General features: G+C 48.6%; 1 long non-coding RNA gene across 1 annotated transcript; it reads left to right on the forward strand.

Moving 5' to 3' along the window:
- The first annotated feature begins 319 nt into the window (after positions 1 to 319).
- Positions 320 to 11,538, forward strand: LOC309613208. The gene is made up of 3 exons (XR_014235586.1): positions 320 to 1,990; positions 4,915 to 4,950; positions 10,892 to 11,538. It is a non-coding gene; the product is annotated as an uncharacterized lncRNA (long non-coding RNA).
- Positions 11,539 to 11,787: the final 249 nt, after the last annotated feature.

Consider the following 11,787-nt stretch of genomic DNA (forward strand, 5'->3'; position numbering starts at 1 on the left):
GGAATGGGGTGGGCGGGGGCCATAAGAAGATGGAGGCAGAGACTGGAATCATGCAGCCACCTTGATTTGAGACTTCTGGCCTCCAGAACTGTGAGCGAATAAATTTCTATTGTTTTAAGCCATCAAGTTCATTTGTTACAGCAGCCCTAGGAAACTGATATGCTGGGTAACCCTGGGCAAGTCCCCTTCCCTCTCTGGGCCTCTCTATCCTCACCTCAGCTTCCACCGTGCAGCTGCCAGGTCCCCTGCTCACTGGCCCCTGACGCCAGCTGCCCAGGGACCCCTTCAGGACCTGCGGGGAGTGTGGCGGGCCGGGGAGCCTCCCCTGGGACAGCACTGGGTGGGCCCCGGTGGGTTTGTGCCTAGACCTGTCTCCCATGCAGACAGGCGAGGCTGGGGTCAGTAGATTGGGCTCCTCTGCTGACCTTGGTGACTTGGACAAGACACCACGACCCTCAGGGCCTCAGTTTCCTCTTCTGTGAGAAGAGAGCCCTCTGGCCTCCTGCAGTCACTGGGAGCATTCACAGGGCTCCTCTTGTAAACATGGCCAGCCCTCGTCTGCCACAAATGTCGTTCTTGTTCCTTTAATGAGCTTTTACTGAGCACCTACTGCCTGCTTGGCTGGCCATGCAACCCCTCTCAAGGACAAGGGTTCTTGTTATGATTATAATTATCTCAACTTTAGTAACCAGGGAGACTGAGGTCCAGAGAGGGTAAATCCTTTGTGGAAGGCACCAAGCCAGCAGAGAGAGAGAGCCAGGACCCCAGCCCAGGTCTCCCCCACTTCTGAGCAGCAATGATTGCTGGAGGGGGCTTCCTGGTGGGTGGGGCTGGTGAGAGCTGACCACTTGGATGGGTGGTGGTTTGTAGGGACAGGAGTGTGTGTGCCTTGCACTTGCCTGCCTATGACCGTCTCTGCATGTACCTGTATGAGGGGTGTGTGTGTGTGTGCACATGTGCATGTGCATACACATGTATGTGCCTGTGTGTGTGTGTGTGTGTGAGAGTTTTGCTTTCGCATTCAGTGCTGCTCAGAGGCCCCAATTCCTGTAAACCTCTTGGTCTGGTTTCCAGCAGACATCGTACAGCAGCGGCGGTGAGCACCAAGACCTCGGCTTGGTCTGATTTGTGGCTTCCTATTCTCACTCCTCTGGCTGCAGTGGGTGGAGGGGATGTAAATGAGGGCAGGACATCTGTCCCCACTGCCAGCTGCAGGCTCGCCGGCTGTGGCATCTGTGGCATGAAGCCAACTGTAAGAGCCCGAGGAAAGTCACACATTACCTAGGCTGGCCAGGAAACAGCTGCCTCAGGAAATGTGGGTGCATCTTGGGACCCCTTCTCAGGGGTCACCCGGGTCCAACTGGCCAGAGTGAATGACTGGTGAAGAAATCCACTATCAGCATATCCAGCCATATGGCCCTGGGCTTCAGTTTCCCCTCCTGTAAAAGAGGGGTAGTAAGTCCTCCGTGCAGGGGAACGTGCAGTCATTCATGCATCCATCGGTGAGACCTTGGAGACTCAGCCACGAATGGGACAGTCCTCGTGGGCGCCAGCCTCTTCATACACCCATACGTGCTGCCCTGAGTGAGCACAGAGGCCTGAGCACGGACGTATCAAAGAGCAGTTGCTTCCCCCGCCACTTCTGTCCCACCAGGAAATAAAACACTGGCTAACCGGCGTTATGTTGGAGTGGCCGGATGAGTGAGTGGTCCTTTGTTAATCCTGCACCTACCCACATGTGGTGGGTACTTTTATTTTCAACCCATTTTGCGGATGAAGAAACTGAATCCCATTTAGGAACTTGCTCAGGATCCCCTGCTGGGAGGTGGTGAAGCGGGAATTCTAATCAAGTAGGGACTGGCTTTAGAGCTGCTGCCCCAGGTAGCCCTTCAGAGGCCTCCGTAGAAGGGGGTGGGGCTTCCACTCAGTCCCAGGAGGAGGGAGAGCCCTCAGGCAGGAGGAAGCGGCTGGAGGAAGGGAGAAAGCAAAGGTGAGGGGGTGGGACCGAGCGTGAGCGTGGCGTGTCGGGGGAGAGAGTGGGAAGAGCGCCTTGTGGGGCAGCGTGAGGTGGGGATGAGGATGGAGAAGCCAGAAGGTCGGTGCACAGCGGTCCTTGAATGCCGCTGTGAGCACTCTAGGCTTTTCGGGGTGTGGGGGGGGAGCGGGTGATGGGGGTCACAGGGGGAAGGGCAGAGTTAGTTCCTGGCTGGGTGACTTGCTCATATCGTCCTTGTCTCAGTCACCCAGTTGCTCAAGCTCCAAACCAGGCCATCATCCTTGACTCCTCTCTTTGTCACCCCTTATCGGGCCACCAGAGGTTGGGCTGAAACCAGCCACTTCCCCTCATCTCCTCGTACCTCCTGCCCAAGCCTCGGCATCTCCAGTTACTGCAGGCCTCCTGGCTGATCTCCCTGCGCCTCTGCCCCGACAGCATCTGCGAACAATGGCAATCAGAGCACACCTCTCTTTCCCTCTCTCTCTCAACCCTCCAGAGAATCCCTGTTGCATTTAGAACAAAACGTGAGTCTCTGCCTGATCAGGCCCCTGCGTACACATCACCCACACACATACACGGCCTCTATCTCCTCACCCTTCACGAAGCTATAAATTTCATAAACTCAGAGTCCTCGTCTGTTTTGTTTACTCCTGCATCCCTCTGCCTGGCATATAGCAGGCATTTGGTGAATACTTGTTTTTTATTTGTTCATTTGTCTTTGTTTGGCTGCGGCTGGCGGCATGTGGGATCTTAGTTCCCTGACCAGGAATCGAACCCATGCCCCCTGCAGTGGAAGCTCAGAGTCTTAACCACCGGACCGCCAGGGAGGTCCCAGGTGCATACCTGAAGTGGAGAAATGAGTAAAGAGATCAGACTCAGTCTTTCTGTCTGTAAAGTGGGGCCTCATCAGAGCTCCCTGACAGGGAGGTGTGGCTCAGAGGTAATGCTTGCGCACAGCCGGAGTTCTTCTCCCCTCGTCCAAGGGCTCCCTGGAAGGAAGGGCTGTCCTGCGAGCTCCTGGACTGGCACTGCCCAGTCCAGCCAGCTCTCTGCAGCTGGCTCTCTGCCCACAGGTCCCTGAGGATGGCTGAGGGCTTGGCCCCCAGAGCCCCAGCCCCAGGCTCATGCAAACTCTGTCTCCCAGCCCAGCGGCTGTGGCACCTTAATACAGCCTTTTTAAAAGAAACTTTTGGGGTTGACTCATACTTCCTTTGTTCCCAGCTGGGTTCACTCAAGAGTGTTGCTGTTTTGCAAGGCTGAGGTTTGACTCTGCTGTCTGCCTCAGTGACCCTGTAATGAGGATCATACCCCTCCTCGAAAACCTCAGTCTCAAGACAGTTGGGAAACAACTCTTTCTGGCACTTGGGGCATTCCGGTGTGGAGAAACTGCTTTGAGGCTTCTGCGGGCAGTCATGTCCACCCCTTTGCCTCCCAGCCTAAGACTGCCTGAAACCCAGCAGAAAAAGGCACCTGCTGCCCCTGGAGGGCCATTTTAACATCACATGTCCCCTACTTTCCCTTCCTACCCCACAGAATAAGGCATTCCCATTCCCTGTCTTGCTCAGAAGGTTTTTTTTCTGTGCAAATGTGCACAGTGGTGCTCAGCCTTGATTTTCTAGAATAGTTCTACTTTCACAGAATTGTGATCCTTTTGGGAAAGGGGTTCCTTACAGTACAATATATTGGCCCAGGTTTCTTGTTTACAGCCCTGGGAGACTTTTCATGTAAATCAGGTCACACCATTCAGGGAGGAAGGAAACCTGGACTAGGCTTTGTGTCCCTGGTTTTGGTTTGAAAAATATGTTCTTTGAAGCCACACATATACTGATCAGAGGTTGTCCTTGACAAAGGAGAAAAGGTCAGCTAGAGCTTCTAGGTAATAACCACTCCCTTTTGGGGGTAATATTTAACCCATTCTATCACATCTGCCCAGGGAAAGGACTCAAGCTTTGGAGGCAGACTGACTCAGGGTCAGCCTCCTACTGGCTGTGTGGCCTTGGGTAAATTACTTCTCCTCTCTGAGGCCTGGCTTCCTTGGGGTAGATTTAGGGCACAGTTATCCCTAGATACTTTTTTCTTGTTTGAAACTTCTTAAAAAATAAAGATGAAATTCGCATAGCATAAAATTAACCATTTTAAAGTGAACAATTCAATGGTATTTAGCACATTCACAATGGTGTACAACCATCACCTTTATCTAGTTCCAAAACATTTTCAGCAGCCCAAAATGAGACACTGTACCCATTAGCAATCACTCTCCCCACTCCTTCAGTACTTTTAAGCATTAATTTGCATAATGCCGGACTTTCCTGGGTCTCCTACGCTGAGTCCCTTGAAGAAGAAATGGTGTTTTCCAGCTGGGCCACAGCCAGTGACAACAGGCAACCTGCTGTCAATTTCATGGAGTTGCCTATCCTGGGGCTAGGATTCTGCTTTGGGTGTGTATGTGTGTGTGTACAGTTCTTTGAATTTTAACACAGGTAGACACAGTGTGATGTAACTACCACCACAGCCAGCACACAAAATAATTCTAGCACCCCGAAAGTTCCCCCCTCATGCCCCTTTCTAGTCAGCCCCCTCCACCTCCCCCAGCCCCTGGCAACCACTCATCTGTTTTCTGTCCCTATAGTTTTAGCCATTCAAGAACGTCGTATAAATGGAATCCTACAGTATGTGAACTTTTGAGTCTGGCTTCCTTTGCCCAGTGTAATGGATTTGAATTCGTCCAAGTTGCTGTGTGTCTTAGTTGTCCATTCCTGGTTATGGCTGAGTGGTGTTTTGTGGTGTGGATGTACTGCAGCTTGCTTCCCCATTCACCTGTTGAATGATATCTGGGTTGTCTACAGTTTGGGGCAATCATGAATAGACTGCCATAAACATCCGTGTTTTTGTGTGAACCTAAGTTTTCATTTCTCTAGGCTAGAATCTCAGGAGTGGGAACGCTGGGTTGTAAGGTGAGTGTGTGTGATTATTCTACGTTTGACCCTGGGTAAGTTAAACCACACGGGGCCTCAGTCTCTCACATCTGTAAAATGGGCGTAATAACACTGCTGCCTCATCAGGTTATTGTGAGGATGAAATGCAATGACGTACATAAGGCATAGAGTAAATGTTCTAGCTCTTTTGGGGGTGTGTGGTCATCCATGTTTTTGGCCAACTTTTCACCTTCAGTGGGGGGGTTACCAGCCAATGTTGGCATGAGAGCTGAGATGTGAGGATTTCCTTGGGACCAGAAGATTTCCCTTCTAGGGCCAGATGTTGAATTCCTGGGGAATTCATTTTCAAGTCTGGCTGCAGACAGAGGTCCTATCTGCAGGAGAGCTGTGAGTTAGGATGACATAGCTCCTTAAATCCACAGAAGGGGAAACTGAAACTCAGAGAGGGATGGAGTCTTGCCCAAGGCCACCCAGCCAGCCTGCGGCAGAGAAGGACCTGGCCCCAGGGCTCCTGATGTGCCAGCCCAGTGTAACCCCACCTTGATTCCAGGGCCCAGTGTTTGATAAATGAGTGAATGAGTGAGTGAGAGCAGTGTAACAGGTGTGAGCACAGGCTCTGCAACCAGCCTTCCAGGTTTTCACATATAGCTCTTCCTCTTATAGAACTGTGTGACTTGAGCATGCGTCTTGACCTCGCTGAAGCTCAATTTATTTTTTTAAAATTTTTTTAAAAAAATATATTTATTTATTTAATTTATTTATTTTTGGCTGCGTTGGGTCTTTGTTGCTGCACGTGGGCTTTCTCTAGTTGCGGAGAGCGGGGACTACTCTTCGTTTCGGTGCGCGGGCTTCTCATTGCGGTGGCTTCTCTTGTTGCGGAGCACGGGCTCTAGGCGCGCTGGCTTCAGTAGTGGTGGCACGCGGGCTCTAGAGTGCAAGCTCAGTAGTTGTGGCGCACGGGCTTAGTTGGTCCGCGGCATGTGGGATCTTCCTGGACCAGGACTCGAACCCATGTCCCCTATATTGGCAGGCAGATTCTTAACCACTGCGCCACCAGGGAAGCCCCTAATTTATTTTTTTGAAGTATAGTTAATTCACAATGTGTGCTAGTTTCTGGTGTACAGCAAAGTGATTCAGTTTTATATATATATATATATATATATTCTTTTTAATATTCTTTTTAATATTCTTTTCTATTCGGTTTATCACAGGATATTGCATACAGTTCCCTGTGCTGTACAGCAGGACCTGGCTGTTGATCCATTCCCTATATCATAGTTTGCATCTGCTAGTCCCCAACTCCTAATCCACCCCTCCCCCCTGCCCCTTGGCAACCACAAGTCTGTTCTCTATGTCTATGAGTCTGTTTCTGTTTCTGAGGTAAGTTCATTTGTGTCATTTTTTAAGATTCCACATATAAATGATATCATATGGTATTTGTCTTTTTCTTACTTCACTTAGTATGGTAATCTGTAGGTCCATCCATTGTTGCTACAAATGGCATTATTTCATTTTTTATGGCTGAGTAATATTCCATTATATATATATATATATATATACACACACACACACACACACACACACACATATACATATATATACACACACACATATATATACACACACACACACATATATATATATACAACATCTTCTTTATCCATTCATCTGTTGATGGACATTTAGGTTGCTTCCATGTCTTGGCTATTGTAAATAGTACTGCATTGAACATAGGGGTGCATGTATCTTTTTGAATTATAGTTTCATTCAGATATATGCCCAGGAGTGGGATTGCTGGATCATATGGCAACTCTGTTTTTAGTTTTTTGAGGAACCCCCATATTGTTTTCCATAGTGGCTGCACCAATTTACATTCCCACCAACAATGTAGGAGGTGAACCTCAATTTCTTTATCTATAAAATGGGCATAATGATTGTGTCTACCAAATACAGTCATCAAGAGGCTTAAATGAGTTAAGTATGCAAAGGCTCGTAACAGTGCCAGGCACACAGTAAGTGTCAATAAAAGCTAACTTTCTTAATGAAGGAATTAATGACAGGAACATGGCAGGGTTGCAAATAGACTTCAGGGCATTGATGGATCTGCCAGAGACAGAGCAGATCTGCTTCTCAGTGGTCTGTGATTTATTGAAAAGTCAAGGAAAACGTGGGTCAAGTCATGCCCAGGGCCCTGTGGCCAGCAGCTGAGAGCGCCCTGCCTTCTACTACTCAGAGCTGCACTGTCTAGCACGGCAGCCACTAGCCACATGAGATGACTGAGCACTTGAACTGTGGCTAATGTGAGTTGAGATGGGCTGTCAGTGTCAATACACTGTGGATTTCAAAGACTCAGTATGTGCAAAGGTCCTGAGGCAGGAGGGTGCCTGGCGTATTTGAGGCACAGCAGGGAGGCAAGTGGGGTTGGGGTGAAGGAAACGGAGAGAAAGAGAGAGGAGATGAAGGCAGAGAGGTGACCTTGTGGTGTCTGTTCCTGTGTCTGTCCCCCCACTTGAATGTTGCTCCTTTGTGGCAGGGGCTGGGTCTGCCTTCTAGGTCTTTATAACTCCAGAGGTCAGCACAGTGCCTGCCATATAGTAAGTGCCTATTATATGCCTGGTGAATGAATGAATGCATGTCAGTGGGAACTGAATGTAGCTGAGCTGAACTGAGCAGCCAGGAGGGAGAGGACAAATTGCCCGTTGCAGTGGCGACTGTGGTGTGTGCCTGGATCCACCTTCTGGACTGAGGCGCTCACTCCTCGGCTGCTGAGAAAGTTGGTGGCTGGCTGATGGGACCCACCTGAATCCCTCTCTGGAAATGACCCAAAGTCATACATACCACTCCAATGACTGGCCTATGTGGAGTACAAAGGCCCAGCCCTCTTTCCCCAGGTAGGACACCCCTGTGGGGCTGTTCCAGCTGGACCAGCATTCATTCATTCAACAAATATGTATTGAACAACTACTATGTCCCAGACATTGTTTTGGTGTCCAGCAGCAACTCCAGACAGACCAGCACTGTTTGTTTGAGGGATGTTGGCAATCAGGTTTTCAGACTTCACCAAGACCAACTCATCTCCCAGCCCCACCATTGCCAGCCCCACCCCCTGCCGCTGTGGCCAGGTGATCTGACTCTGCTTCAGCTCCCTGGGCTGGCCCGTAGAGGCCCTTAGAGGGTGTGAGCTCATGTTGGGGGGCGGTAAGAGAGCAGACCCAGGAAGCTCAGGGCTCTGGAGTCAGACAGATCCAGGCTCAAATTCTAGCTTAGTGCTTTTTTTACACTTCCCTGATGACTAATGACATTGAGCATCTATTCGTGTGCCTATTGGCCATTTGTATATCTTCTTTGGAGAAAATTCAAGTCCTTTGCCCATTTTTTTTTTTTTAAATAAATTTATTTATTTATTTATTTTGGGTGTGTTGGGTCTTCGTTTCTGTGCGAGGGCTTTCTCTAGTTCCGGCGAGCGGGGGCCACTCTTCATCGCGGTGCGCGGGCCTCTCACTGTCGCGGCCTCTCCCATTGCGGAGCACAGGCTCCAGACGCGCAGGCTCAGTAGTTGTGGCTCACGGGCCTAGCCGCTCTGCGGCATGTGGGATCTTCCCAGACCAGGGCTCGAACCCGTGTCCCCTGCATTGGCAGGCAGATTCTCAACCACCGCGCCACCAGGGAAGCCCCCTTTGCCCATTTTTAAATCGAGTTGTCTTTTTGTTACTGAGTTGCAAGTGTTCTTGAATATATTCTGGATACTGGACTTTCATCAGATATACGATTTGTAAATATTTTCTCCCATTCTGTAGATTGTCTTTTCTTTCTTTATAATGTCCTTTGATGTGTCTTTATAATGTACTTTGATGTGCAAACATTTTTAATTTTGATGAAGTCCAGTTTGTTTTTTTTCTTTTGTTGCTTGTGCTTTTGGTACCATTTCCAAGAATCTATCACCATATCCAAGGTCATGAAAATCTATCCCTATGTTTTCTTCTAAGAGTCTTATAGTTTTAGCTCTTATATGTAGGTCTTTGATCCATGTTGTGTATGGTATGAGGTAGGGGTCTAACTTCCATCTTTTGCACGTTGTTCCAGCACATTTACTGAACAGACTATTTTTTCCTCACTGAATGATCTGGTCGACCCTTGTCAAAAAGCAGCTGGTCCTAGGTATATGAGTTTATGTCTGGACCCTCAATTCCATTCCTTTGATCTATGTCTCTCCTGTCAGTACCACATGGGTTTGATTGCTTTAGGCTTAGTGCCTTCTTGAGCCTCAGTTTCCTCCTCTGTAAAGCCTCAGTTTCCTCCTCCTACCGGTGGAGGTAGGTCCCCGGCAGGGGTTTGTGGATGAAATGAGCTGATTTAGATATAGCAGCTGGCACCATGCCTGGCCTGTAGTGGTCGTGGCAGAAGCAGTTGCTTTTATTATTAGCCTGGAAGGATGGTTCTTACTTTCAAAATGTGGGTTGTGCTTCGGGGCTCCTCCAGGAAGCTGGAAAGCAGCTGGCCACCTTGAGTGTGCAGTGGAGAGCAGACATCACCATTGCTTCACAGGGCCCAGGAGTACCGGCCATCATGCACTAAGGCATGAAACTCCACCTTTTCCTCCTGATCTCCTCTGAGCCCAGCCCAGAGCTAGCCTGCACTGCGGCTTCTATGGCTGGGGCCTGTGGAAAGGAGGACCTCATGCTCTGGCGTGGAGTCATGAAAAAGGGGTGCTAGAGACCAAGAAGCGACCAGAGACGGTCCTGAGACCGTCTGGTGATATTCTGTGATGAAGGAATAGGAAGCATGCTGGTCACTGGGTGGGGGCTGGGTGTTGGCTGGGCCTCAGAATCATTCTAGGTTCTCACTCCCCGAGATTCTGATGTAGGAAGGCTGTGGTGAGGCCCTGGAACCTAGAATTATCCCCCATCACTGTATTATTGAAAGAATTGTGCAGTGGACCCCCATTGCATCCACCACTTAGATTCTACAATGAAATTTACTCGCCATATCATGTATCTAGTCTCCTGTCCTCCCCTCTGTCCACCCCTCAATCTATCTTACATTTTGCTGACCTTCAGAGCAAGTTGCAGACATCTATACACCCACTTATCCCTGTGTATTTTGTTAACTAAAGTTCAAGATATATCTTTATTTTTTTTCTTTTTCTTTCTTTATTTTTTGCCTGAGTCAGGTCTTAGTTGCAGCATGTGGGCTCCAGGGCGCATGAGCTCTGTAGTTTGCGGCACGCGGGCTCTCTAGTTGAGGCACCCAAGCTCAGTATTGTGGCACGCAGGCTTAGTTGCCCCACGGCATATGGGAATCTTAGTTCCCCGACCAGGGATCGAACCTGCATCCCCTGCATTGGAAGGCAGATTCTTTACCACTGGACCACCAGGGAAGTCCCCAAGATATGTCTTTTTGATAGAACCTATACTTTAAAAAATTTCCCCAGGGAATTCACCCTGGTGATGACCCAGGATAGTGGGTAAGACCCCACCTTATCTGGGGTCCTGATTATTGAAAGACATGGGAGAGGGACGCTTTGTTCCAGATGAGGATTGGAATCCCTGGCCCTACCTCTTACCAGCTGTGTGGTTTTGGGCAGGTCACATCACCTGTCCAAGCCTCAGTTTCCCCATCTATAAAATGGGCTTAAGAAAAGCACTTAGTAAAGAAGATGTGGCACATATATACAATGGAATATCACTCATCCATTAAAAAGAATGAAATAATGCCATTTGTAGCAACATGGGCAGACCTAGAGATTGTCACACTGAGTGAAGTAAGTCAGAGTAAGGGAAATATTGTATGATATCGCTCATAAGCGGAATCTAAAAAGAAATGGTACAAATGAACTTACAAAACAGAAACAGACTCACCGACTTAGAGAATGAACTTATGATTACCTGGGGGGGGAAGGGTGGGGGGAAGGGATAGTTAGGGAGTTTGGGATTGACATGTACACACTGCTATATTTAAGCCTGTGAGCCACAACTACTGAGCCTGCGCGCCACAACTATTGAAGCCTGTGAGCCCTAGAGCCCGTGCGCCACAACAACTGAAGGCCGCGCACTCTAGGGCCCGCGTGCCGCAATTACTGAGCCCGTGTGCTGCAACTACTGAAGCCCACACGCCTAGGGCCTGTGCTCTGCAACAAGAGAAGCCACCGCAATGAGAAGCCCGTGCACCGCAACGAAGAGTAGCCCCCGCTCACCGCAACTAGAGAAAGCCTGCTCACAGCAACGAAGACCCAACGCAGCCAAAATAAATAAATAAAATAAATAAATAATAAAATAAAATAAAATGGATAACCAACAAGGACCTACTGTACAGCACAGGGAACTCTGCTCAATATTATGTAACAACCTAAATGGGGAAAGAATTTGAAAAAGAATAGATACATGGGACGGCTAGTGGGAAGCTGCTGCATAGCACAGGGAGATCAGCTCTGTGCTTTGTGACCACCTAGAGGGGTGGGATAGGGAGGGTGGGAGGGAGACACAAGAGGGAGGAGATATGGGGATATATGTATATGTATAGCTGATTCACTTTGTTATACAGCACAAACTAACACACCATTGTAAAGCAATTATACTCCAATAAAGATGTAAAAAAAAAAAAAAAGAATAGATACATGTATAACTGAATCACTTTGCTGTACACCTGAAACTATAACATTGTTAATCAACTATATTCCAATATAAAATAAAAAGTTAAAAAAAAAAAAGAAAAGAAAAGCACTTACATTTTAAGGTTGTTCTGAGGAGTCACAGACTCTGCACATGAGGCACCACCTGGCATGGTGTTTAGTACACAGTAAGCGCTTGGCTAATGACAGTTTTGCCATTTTGTAGATGTTAATGCGTGGATAATCTT

The sequence above is a fragment of the Balaenoptera borealis genome (genome assembly GCF_965194805.1).
Source record: "Balaenoptera borealis genome assembly, chromosome: 16".
In the NCBI taxonomy this organism is placed as follows: Eukaryota; Metazoa; Chordata; class Mammalia; order Artiodactyla; family Balaenopteridae; genus Balaenoptera; species Balaenoptera borealis.